This window comes from Primulina eburnea, chromosome 2 (assembly GCF_022965805.1).
Source record: "Primulina eburnea isolate SZY01 chromosome 2, ASM2296580v1, whole genome shotgun sequence".
Classification (NCBI taxonomy): Eukaryota; Viridiplantae; Streptophyta; class Magnoliopsida; order Lamiales; family Gesneriaceae; genus Primulina; species Primulina eburnea.
In genome coordinates, this window is record NC_133102.1 from 42,215,254 (window position 1) to 42,228,052 (window position 12,799).

Consider the following 12,799-nt stretch of genomic DNA (forward strand, 5'->3'; position numbering starts at 1 on the left):
TATTAGTGATCAAAATAGAATATTTATTTAATAAAATTGATATGTGAGACTGTATCATACGATTTTTACGTGAACATAAAAGTATGAATCTTGATTAAGTTATAATTAAATTCTGTTATCTTTGAACATATAGTTTACTATTCTTTGTTACGATAGTTTGTAATTCGATATTTTATTATATTGTTGAAGATGAGCAAAACAAATCTCTGTCACGTGATTGAGAATCGCATAGCTGCCACTTAATACATAATATTTTAATTTAATTAATAAAAAAATATAAGGCTTTCCATCAAATATTCTCAATCTAGTGTATAATAAATTAGTTTTTTTCTTTTTTCTTTTTTTTTTCTTTCAAGCAAATCGTTATATTTATATGAAATGTATAATAAGTTTACACCAGAAATGTTAAAATGAGTTAGAAATATGACGTCGTATAAAACAATTGGCTTAGATTGATAATTTCTCAATTTATCAAAATGAAATAATGACGGTCTTATCTATCCAAATTACACATAAAATTGATTAGACACGTCTAACTAGCCCATCTCACCACTTGAACACCTAAAATCAAGGTTATAAAAAGCGTGAAGATCTCGAAGCGTAGATGTTGAGCTCCAAGTATTTCAAGTTTATAAATATTATAAAATTAAAGAACCATGGTTTTAATTGAAGTTCAAAAAGGAATTAATTGTTTTTCTTGCCGAAAGGCAACGCCTTTGTGCTTCCCTCGTTTCTATGTTGACAGATGTATAATTTTAACTCGTCTTTAACTCAGAAATCGACTTTAATGTAAATTTTGTATTAAAATAGTATAAGTTCTATATCAAACACATTTCTATCCCCGACTCCGATACTTCAAATCTTACATCAAAAAAATATTCTTCAAATATATATTTTTATTTTACATATGCTATTTCGTATCATGTATTTATAAATTTAATCTTTAATGTTAATATGATATAAAAATTAAATTGTTATATATTAATTAAATTATAAATATAAATAACTTGAATACATAAAATTCGATTAAATAACATGATATGCTTTATATTTATGCATTTTACCTTAAATTATTATCTATAAAATTAAATGATTTATAATCATAAACAAATAAAAAAATAAAGCTTTTTGCCCGGCGCCAAATCCGGTGGAGAGGAGGGTGGCACGCTATCTTGGTGCCATTGGAGCAATCCACCTTGCACCAAAATAGGGATGCTCTAGATATATGTCCCCCGTGCGAATCATTTATTCCTTTCTTTGTATAGGGATTTAAGATTTTAATTAATGTAAAAAATTTGTGTGAGACGATCTCATGGATCGTATTTTGTGAGACGGATTTTTTATTTGGGTTATCCATGAAAAAATATTACTTTTTATACTAAGCATATTACGTTTTATTGTGAATATAGGTAGGATTGACAAGTCTCGCAGATAAATAATCGTGGACCATCTCACAACATACATACTCTTCAAAATTACATCAATTTCCTTGAGATTCATATCATGGGATGTTGGTACAAAATAATTATGTGTAGTATGATCTAGAGACTATAACATAATACAAGGTTTCTACTTAATTCTTTTTTTTTTTTTTTGATGCTGAGAGAGATGAGGACACCCACAAAGACCACCTAATAAATCGCTACTTTTCTCCAAGTGCCTACTCCCCGCTTGTCGTTATCCATGATGTTGATAAGATCTTTATGGAGAGTTGAAGTAGTTCTGCATCCTCTATTGAATATTAGTGCTTCAGATGCTAAGAAATCAGCCGCTTGGTTTTGTTCTCTGAAGATATGTTGAACTCTCACTTCCCATTCTCTAGTAAGGAGGCTAGTACACCTGGCTAGCAGATTGAGCACTGGCGAGCATGGTGATCCTTCTTTGTTCAACCATTTGACTATCATCTCTGAGTCAACTCCTAGCGATAATAGTCTGTACCCTGAATTCCATGCTAACACTAGCCCTTTACAAACAGCCCTTTACAAACAGTCCAAAGTTCTGCTTCCTCAATCGAGCAGTACCCAATGTTGTACATGAATCCTATCAGCCAGTTGCCATACTCGTTACAAATTAAACCTCCTCCCCAGCCATTAAGACTCCTTGTTTGCAGCACCCATCTACATTCAGCGATATCCATCCTCTAAGTGGGGGTATCCATCTCAACATACAATTCTTGACTTAGTTCTTTTTATAAATAAAAAATATACATAAATTTATATATGTCAAAGGACATGCCCTATAACATATTTTAAATACCACCTAACTCCCTCAAGAGATTTATTTCAACTTACTAAACTTTATTTGGCAATGTTTGGTACGTAAGTATTAATTAAACATATTAGATATAGCACATTTCTATCTTTTTTCCTGTAACATTCAAAACTCCATGGGTGTCGTGTTGGTTTACGATTCAAACTATTTGAATGACTAAAAATTCGTTTAAAAAATTTGAAATCAGGCAATGTTTACCATACCTGGATTTAATCAGATACAATTAAAGTCCATGATTTAATTCTGATCTAGTAACAACTAACGTCGGCGGTGGATGCGGATTATTCATCTTGTGAGAAACAATATCTTTGAAGTTGTGCATGTGCCTCAATTATTTTCTTCGAGGTCCCATTTTAATGAGTATACCGCAACCCACTCTATCCCCATATTGTAATTACTATTTTATCCTACCACAACTTATTTTTTTCCCTTTTGGTAGACAGAAGTTTAAACACGTTTATAATTAACTTTTTATAGAAACTTTGGTTAACAAATTTCATAAATGAGAACAGATACGGATACAAATATAAAGTATTTGTTATAGAGGTTCATTGTGCAAATTGTGCGGACTCGAGACCCGGTACGTGATATGAATTGGGATGACAATGGGATAGGGCGGGGTTCGCCACCCAATCTCCATCTCCGAATTTCATCCCCACCCCTATACTCATCTGATCCCCATTTTTCCCTGAATCCAAAGTCGTGAGGATCAAATCCATGTAGCATGATATGAAAGATTTAAGATAAGTTTTAAATGTGTGAAGATTAGTTTGCGTGGTTAGAAAAAGGGCTATTGATTGTTCAATTCACACGTCTCAACATATATACCAAATTATCTACTGATAAATAGATTATTTTTAACTTAAGTTATTATAGAACTCGAGTCAAAGTTAAGTAAAACAAATATATATGGTCTTTATCTTTCTTACCAAATATTGCCTAGAGTGTTGTTCACGTGTAGATAATTTAATTTTGTGCTATCATAAATTTGATGTAAGCCACTTTTGTAGTTCAAGTTCTTTGGCTAGACTACTTACCAGCAGTTGTTATGGTTGATGTGCGTGTCTAGATTTTTGGATAAAAGCAGCGATATATGTCCTAGTAATAGTGATGAACAAAAAGACTTGGAATTGTTTGGTGATATGATCTCCATTTAAGAGACATTAACATATGCTCTTGAACCATTTGATTTAGCATCAACTTTCGATTTAATTTTAGATTTTGACCCACAAAATTTTCAAATTTTGATTTTGTTAGATACGGTAGTAGACCAATAGTGATACTCACATAAGAGCGCGGGTCATGGATGACATGGTCGAAGGTACTAAATGGATAGCTCAAAAGTCAAATCAGAGTCAATGCGCAGAATGTTTTCTTCAGCAGCCAGGCAGGGATACGCCTGGGACATTTTCTCCTTGGGTAATTAGGAGCCCGGGCTGTCATGCAGGCTCTCGAAAACTTTCTACCTGGGCTACCTCGAGAATCACACCTCACTCAAGTGTATCAGTATAGGCTACATTGTGCTTTGCAACCATTGTTGTCAGAGCTACAGGGGTTTGGCGTATCAAAAAAGTCATCAGAAGCAGGGTATGGACAGCCGTCTTACCATATTTAGCATGTAGGCACTGAAAACTAAGTAATCATGGGATTTCCTTTTATAAATAGCAGATATACTTCTCATTTGAATGATTCGGGATTTCTAAATTCTTAAGCATTTCACGTATATTCACTCACATATACAACTTTTTATCCTCCTTCTTCACATGCTGACTTAAGCATAGAAGTGGCCACGTCGGACAACCCTCTGGCGTCCATTCACGAGTTCATTCTCTTGTTCGCACGTCATAGTTGCAGAAGTCATCTCACATAGAAATATCTTCAACACAATATATCTTCTTCCTTACTCATTTTTCTTAAACATTTGTATTATCATATGGTGGATTGCACCCAACTCACCCGATTCACCGGGATATCATCAACCAAAAATTTTGTAGCGTACCGTACTTTTTACTTCTTAAAATTTGCGGAAAATTAAAAATTTTCTTAAATATAAACATTCATACGGTCGTCAACTTATCGTTCATAAAAATACCTTTGAAATCATCCATCACCAATAAAAATTTTGTTAAAAGAAAAGCTTGCTCAAAATATCTCGTATCAAAACATAAAATCAGAGTATTAATATTTTCATTCTTAAAATCTTAAAATAACGTGGGCGGTCCTCGGGTCTAGCCTTCTGCTCAGCCCAAGCCTGCTCCTCGGCCCCCACCGTCAGTCTCCTCATGAAAATCCTCACCTGCATCGATCAAGTCTAGTGAGTCTAGAGACTCAACACGTATAAACTGGAAGTAATAAGTACTACATAATAAAACCACATGCAACTTCAAAATAGGGCGTACATACTTAAACTTGAACTTGCAATAAACTTGAACGTACATTCATAACATAGACGTGTCATAACGTGAAATTTTTTCGTAAACATGCTTACATACTTGAACATGTTTGAACATACATAACTTCATCATTTTTGCGTAGAGAATGTTTCAAAGCAAGTGACCCATAACATAATCGCTTGATCAGACTAAACCACAGTATTGGGCTGACAGGGACGTATCCACTGCCACATACATGATATCCCCGTTCATAATTTAACGGGCTGATTGGTCCACTTTCATGATTTAACGCTTTCCAATCACGATCTAAACCCGCTCATGATTTAACGGGGTGGAGAGGTCCTCGATCACATTCACCGACTTCCAAACTCATTCATAAATCGGTCACAAGACATTTAACATATCTCAAAAATTTAAAATATTTTCTTTGCATGTCGAACATACTTACTTGGCGTTGAGGGATTCGTTGGACTTCGATCGGGGCCGTCGCTGCTGCACATACTCACATGAAACTGCGTACTTAACTTGCATAGCTTAGACTTATTAATCCTACTTACTTACAAGTTCATTCAATTTCTTAGGACGTTCTAAAATTCTCCTGACTCGACCTTGTAAACCCTTGTACTAAACCATGACATCAAACCTCAAAGCATACTATAGAATTTTCCCAAAATATGACGGACACGGACCTCGTGCCTGGGTCCGTGTAGGCTCGCTAAAATGTGTCGTGCAGAAAAGAAGGGGCACGGACCCCGTGTCAGGGTCCGTCAAAGGATCCGTGTAGACTCGGTTGATTGACACTTCGAAGGAAGACAAAGGCACGGACGCCGTGCCAGGGTCCGGGTCCGTGTACCTGCGCGATTCTGAAACCCACAAAAAATTCTGAACACACAATGCTTATCATTCTAGACTCGATTTTACGGACCATGAACCGACACCCCGAGACACATCCTAGCATGCCATAACATCAACCGAATGTGTACAAACACCCAAAGCAATGATGTTCATCCTACGACACCTGAATACCAAACGTGGCAATTGACACCAAATTAGTTCCTACGACTTCTAGTGTATTCGAGTGCCTATCAACACCGAACGATATGACAAATACCAATCCAACATCATACTGATCATACCTAGACGCAACAACGATCACCCGTCAATCCCCAACGAAGCCTGCAACAATAAAATCTCAGGAACGCATCAATACAAAATTTTTCTGAAAAACGCAGTTTGAGCAATCCCACAAAAAACGCCATAACTCACTCATTTTTCATCCAAAAATTTCGAATCTTATATCAAATCGAATGTATCGAAAAGTTCCACAATTTGTGTTGAAAGTTTTCCAAAAATCTTTACCGAAAAATCGCAGTATTTCCAAAAAGGCAGAAAACATGATTTTTGATCCCTAAAATTGTTTCAAAAGTGATCCCAACATAATTGCTCAAACTTCTACACATCATATACATGGTTTTACGCATAATTAATAACGCACGCATAATATGACATGATCGATACAGAAACAAAAGAATATACGTGCCTTTTGATGATAAATTTTACCAAAACGACGTCACCGAAGCGGAGATAGAAGCGAGGTTGATCCGGGACGAACGTGGCTCGATTTCTTGAAATAAAAATCGATCAAAATTGGCTGGAAATTGACAAGGAAAGGGCGGCTGTTGTCTACCTCAAGAACCCTAGTTCTATTCTTTTGAAATTATGAAAACTGAATGTGTGTGTGAGATGTGTGTTAGCGTGAGTTTTATTGTGTGTAAACATGTGTGCGTGCGTGCGTTTAGAAGGAAATTAAGGGGAAATAAATCTTGGTTTAAATAAAAATAATTAACTTGCTAGTTAAACATAAATCAAATATTAAACTTATTAAAATCCCCCAATAAAAGTAAGAATACACAAGCACTAAAACTTTAAAGGTAAAAAAAAATTTCTAAAACCAAATAAATTATTTAAATTGCCTCATCCTAACTTTGAAATAAAAACACCGCATTTTAATTGCCAAAATCGTCACCGGGTCTTTTCCTCAATTCCGTCTCGAATAAACGCCTGAAACATGTAACTCGAAGAACATTTTAACGTGTATCGCATAAACATAATTAATTTAAAAAACAATGCATTTAAATAAATCTCGTACTACTAAGACTCGTTTTAAATTTAAATATATGCATTAATAATTAAATAAATACATGGATTATACGTGTACTGAATTTGGACACTACAAATTTGTTTTTCGTAATTAATGTGTTCCACGATTACTTTTTGTGCTTATTTCGAGATATTTTCCGGACACACTAAAAAATTTAATCAAGAAGAACACTGAGTTCTTGATTTACTGTAGTCGATTAATTACCCTCCCTCTCCACTTGCATCATAGATTTTGAAAGCGATGGAACACATGTTAATCGTGTATTATTTGTTTGTCTTGTGAAGATATGGTTGATTTGAAAACGTCGATACGAAATTGATTGGTCCAACCTAAATAAATAGGCTTTTTTCTACAAATCGACAGCTTTCCCATATTTCAAACAAGTCTCACTCGTACGTATCCTTTCACGTTTTGAAGTTGCCATCTTGTTAAATGGACAAATAATTTATAGATTTAATTTCAATTTTTTATTTAAAAAATAAATAACACACACTACGCTATCAAAAAAATCACACCTAATAAAAAATATCTTGAACCGATGATTACGAAGCATTATTTTCAATAATCTGAAATAAACCGTGTCAAGGATATAACTGTGTATCAGATAAAACAGAAATAGATGACTCCGTCCAGAGACGAAGCCACTCTGACGTTCAATTCAGTATATTCCTTGAGAGAACAAAATACAAGACTAACGTAAATAATTGTACATAAAAACGTACTTTGATTAGGGTTAACAACTCTTTATTTATAGGTGTAGAGTTCTAGATGATATTGATTTTTGTAATATATCACAATTATATTTGTGCATATCCATGCAATATTTTGTAAAATCTCTAAAAATATAATTGATTATATGATAGGATATGATTTTTACCCTATCATCACACTTGTAGTCTGAAACGGAATTCGATATATTGTGCATCAAACTTAAAATTGTAATATAAATATATCTAGCGACTAGCATTCACTTTACTCAAGTAAAAAGAGGATACATCTTAATCAAATTAAAAATTAGTGAATGAGCCCCCCACGGGCAAAAAAAGTGAACGTGTGTTATATTTGACTTTATTACTTCCTTATCATTTTCATTAAGAATGGAAATAATCACAGATGTTCTGGTATGTATATATTTTTAATTATAGGTCTCTTGTTAGACGGTCTCACGGATTTTTTCTGTGAGACGGCTCAACGCTGCTCATATTTACAATAATAAATAATGTTTTATGCATAAAAAATGATATTTTTCTATAGATGACTCAAATAGGATATATTTTTCGTAAAATTGACTCGTGAGACAGACAAAAGTTTTTGTGATTTTTTAAATACATTTTTTATGACTGTGTTGGTTTAAATCAGGGCCCATGTCTAACTAGTTTCGAAGCCCAACTTAGAATATAAAAACGATTATTGGGTTAGATGGGTAATCAATTGTATTTGTGATATGCTGGCCCAGGGCCACGAATGATCCCTTACAGCCACAACTGATTGTAAATACATACAACCTTTTATATTCATAATATCGTACGGCATCAGACTAGTTCGTGATATGAGATAATAATTTATGTATAATATATAGATAATAAATGAAAATATATTGATAACAGAAGAAGGTTTTACTCCGGTAATATGTCGCGTGGATCTGTATTTTTGAGATGAGTCGATCTGATTTATACATACAGTAAAAAAGAGTGTTTTTGGTTGTAAAATTAATATTTTTTCATGGATCGAATCGAATCGAATCAGATATTCTTCTTATAAAATCTAGGTATGAAACATGTTATACTATGAATTTTAACTCTGATTATTGTAAAATTTGAAGTAAATGTTGGCTTTAAAAGTAATATGAAAATAATTGAAAAAGTGAAAAGAGCTATACAATTCAACTAGTTTTAAGGAATAAGAACTTATAAAATATTACACAGAAATATCTTATAACATCATGTTATACACTCACATGTCGTGTTTCATCCAAACACATAAAAGGTTAATGTTAAAATAAGATGTAAAAGTTTTTAAATAATTTTTTTATAAAATATTAAATAACTCATAAACTCCCAAGATTGTTAAAAAAAAATTGTTTATACACACATGTATATAAAATTTGAAGAGTAGATATTTTGTGAGACGGTCTTACGGATCTATCCATATCTTTCGACATAAAAAAAATATTTTTCATAATTTAGATCGAATAAGATAATAAAAATATCTTAAACTCACATGAATATTTTTTCCAAGACAAAAACTTGTGTGAGACGGTCTCACGGGTCGTATTTGTGACACGGATCTCTTATTTGGGTCACCCATGAAAAAATATTACTTTTTATGCTAAAAGTATTACTTTTTATTGTGAATATGGATAGGGTTGACCCGTTTTACAGATTATAACTCGTGAGACGGTCTCACATGAGACTCACTCTTTTTCCAAAATTGAGAAGAGCCATTGTCTTCCCAAATTTGACATGTTAGCGAGCCCTACTAAAAGCTAAAGGATAATAATTTATATTGAATAAGAATTGATTGAAGATGAAAGGTGACAAGTCCCCATTGGTCCACCGAGGCGTAAAGAAAGACAAAAATTAACCTTACACATGTCATTTCCTCAGTCGTGGCCTTACTTTTTGTACACAGATAATGGCCACTAAATTGATGCCTTTGACCCATATTTCTCCATAAAATCTCCCCTTTCATATCCTGGTAAAAATTCCATATATTTGTTGAGTGTAATAGTTGTTCATATTTGATAGCAATCGAACCGTGTTGTTTGAGTTACTGTACGGTTTAAAAGATTTGTATTATACTATTACCATCAGCTATGGTTTTTGGTAAAACGGTAAGCACTCGATCCTAACATTAGTATCAGAGCCGAGATCATAGGTTCGATTTTCATTGATTACAAAGAGTGTAATTATTGAGAGAGAGATTATTGAGTGCAATCACCGTCCCTGCTTGGTAGAGCGATCGAACCGTGGTGCTTGAGCTACTGTGCTGTTTAAAAGATTCGAGTTTCAGCATTACCACAAGCTATAGCTTTTGGTAAAGCGGTAAGCACTCGATCATACAATATTAATTAGTGTTTATATAAAATTAAATAATCAAATTAAGTTTTGTATGAGACGATCTTACGAAATTTTATTTGCGAATACATATTTACAATAAAAATAATAATATTTATATTTTTTATAGATGACTCAAATAAAATTTGTATTATAAAATCGATCGATGAAACCGTCGAACGCATATTCAACGATCAATCCCGCCTTGGGTCTACGCTAATCCCAATTCTGCCCATGGCATCAATAAATTATTAGCAATTTATATTCATCCGGTACACTTGTTAGATTATAATGTGATGTTTATCTACTTGTTTGATTCGATCTAACGATTTACGATGAAGATAGTTTAATCGGCAGATGCTCATATGAATTAAATATAAAATTAAAATCATAAATATTTTAAATTCAATCTAATCTTTATCTTATTTGATCAAAAGATTTGCTGATTATATTAGTACAAACTTGTAAAGTCTCCCTCGGACTTTTGGGCCATTTTAAAACTTGTTTCGAGATATTTTAACTCATTCAAACATAAAAAAGCAACACAACATATATACAAGAACTTATATAGACCGTCTCATGGTTAATTTTGATAGACGAGTCTTATATCTGATTTGACTCATGCAAAGATATAATTTTTTATACTAAAAGTATTACTTTTGACTCTAAATATAGATTAGATCGATCAATCTCATTAATATAAATATATCAGAGGCGGAGCCACTATTGGGTTAGGGTAGGCTCCAGCCCCACCTATTTTTTTATATAAAAAAAAGTTAGTATTTTTAATTTTTAAATTTTTTTCGACCCATATTAAAAATTGACCATATTTTTTATCAGTTTTTTTAATCTCATGTTTAAAAATTAAAAATAAAACAACTCCCACAAATCATAATTCATTATTATGTTTTGGTTGGTTTATTGTTGTATGTTTTAAATTAGCAACTTAGAGATAAAAATTTGACGACTATAGAATTATGTTGAATATTTAGTTGTAATTATTCGAGTTGCAGTAATATTGTCTTACGATGTATATGAATTTTGGAGTTTGAATTTTTACCCAAAAAATCAATTGTTGCAGATTTTTGGAATGATAATCAACTGGTTGAAATGTTTGATGATTATTGATGTGCAATTATTATTGTTTTTGTTTTGTGATTTTTCTATTAATAATAATCGAAGATTGAATAAGTATGAAATTTTAAAAATAATTATTTGTTGTAAATTTTGGGAATATTGAATTTTTATAGTTAAGTAACTCAAAAAATAAAAAATGTTAATTTTTTTTTAAACCAAAAAAACATATATCAACAAATAATGAACAAACATCAATTACAATCTATGAGTGAACAGAATATTGGTTTCAATCAAAACAACATACCGAAATGAATTAATTTAAAAATTCTTTCGATGTTGAGGTGCAATAATTGTTCCTACTAAATAAAAGTGATCGAACCATGACACTTGGATTGTTGTGCTATTTAAAATATTTGAGTTGTATTATTACCATCAGCTATAGCTTTTGATAAAAGGCAAGCGTTTGGTCCTAAATTCGATTTAATCAGAATTTCGGTTTAAATTTTTAAAATATAGATTGTTTTTGTTCGACTTCAAGTTTTAATATAAAATTTCTATTAACCTAAGAAACTAAATTTTTATAAATAAAATTAATATTATTAAATTTTCAAATAAACTTTATAATATATAAATATTACAATTTCTAATAAAATTTATTAAACAATAGAATTATATTTAAAAATGTTTTTTAATAAATAAAATTTAAATTTATTTAATCCAATTTTTATATTGCACTTTTTTATTTAAAACATGATTATTTAAAAAATATATAAAATTTTGGTTAATCGTATTATTGATCGAAATAATCGATTTTTTCTATTTGATTTGTTAGTTTTTGGTAGTAAAATTCGATTAGTTCGGTTTGTCGAAAAAAAGTTTGGTTAATTCGATTTTAGAAAATTCGATTCGATTTTAACTGAATATATTATAGTGTAACACAAGATGAAGCCAGCCTCAAATACTTGTGAATCCTGGCTTTGCCCCTGAAATATGTGATATCGTTTCACAAAAAAACTATATATATGTGTGTGTGTGTGTGTGTGTGAGTAGGCCTCTTGTTATACGGTCTCACAGATCTTTTTTCGTGATTCAATCAACTCTGCTCATATTTAATTTAATATAAAAAGTATACAAAAACTCTTGTGAGACGATATTTGAATTTTGTGAGGGGATATTATATTTGGATCACTCATTAAAATTATTATTATTTACATAAAAACTCGTGTGAGACGATCTCACGGATCGATTTCGTGGGTCGAATATCTTATTTGGGTCATCCATGAAAAATTATTACTTTTATGTTAAGAGTATAATTTTTTATTGTGAATATCGATAGGGTTGACTCGTCTCACAGATAAAGATTCGTAAAATCGTCTCACAAGATATTTACTCTATTTTTTATGATAAAAAAATTATTTATTATTATAAATATAATTAGAATTAATCTATTATATATACACACGTGGAACTGTCTCGTAAAAAATATACTAATATTTGAGAGGTCAAAATCTGAAAGTCACGTGAGTGATATCTGTCTTATCCAAATGTGGTCGGAAAGTTTTAACCTTCGAGTTCGCATTTAATTTATTTAACTTGCAGGATTCTTCTCTCTATTTGTGCCAATTGTAAGTTTTTCTTCTCCTTTTTTTTTAAAAAAATATTCATAATAATAATTTGTAAACAATAAATTAATTAAAACTTATATTTGAAAGTTTTTATTTCTGGAAAAATAATAAATGAAATAATACGATATTTCTCTTTTTTATTTATCATTATTTTTTAGATGAAATATTTTGTCTAGCCTTCATGTTTTACCAGTCTACCCACCATGTTTTTTTTAC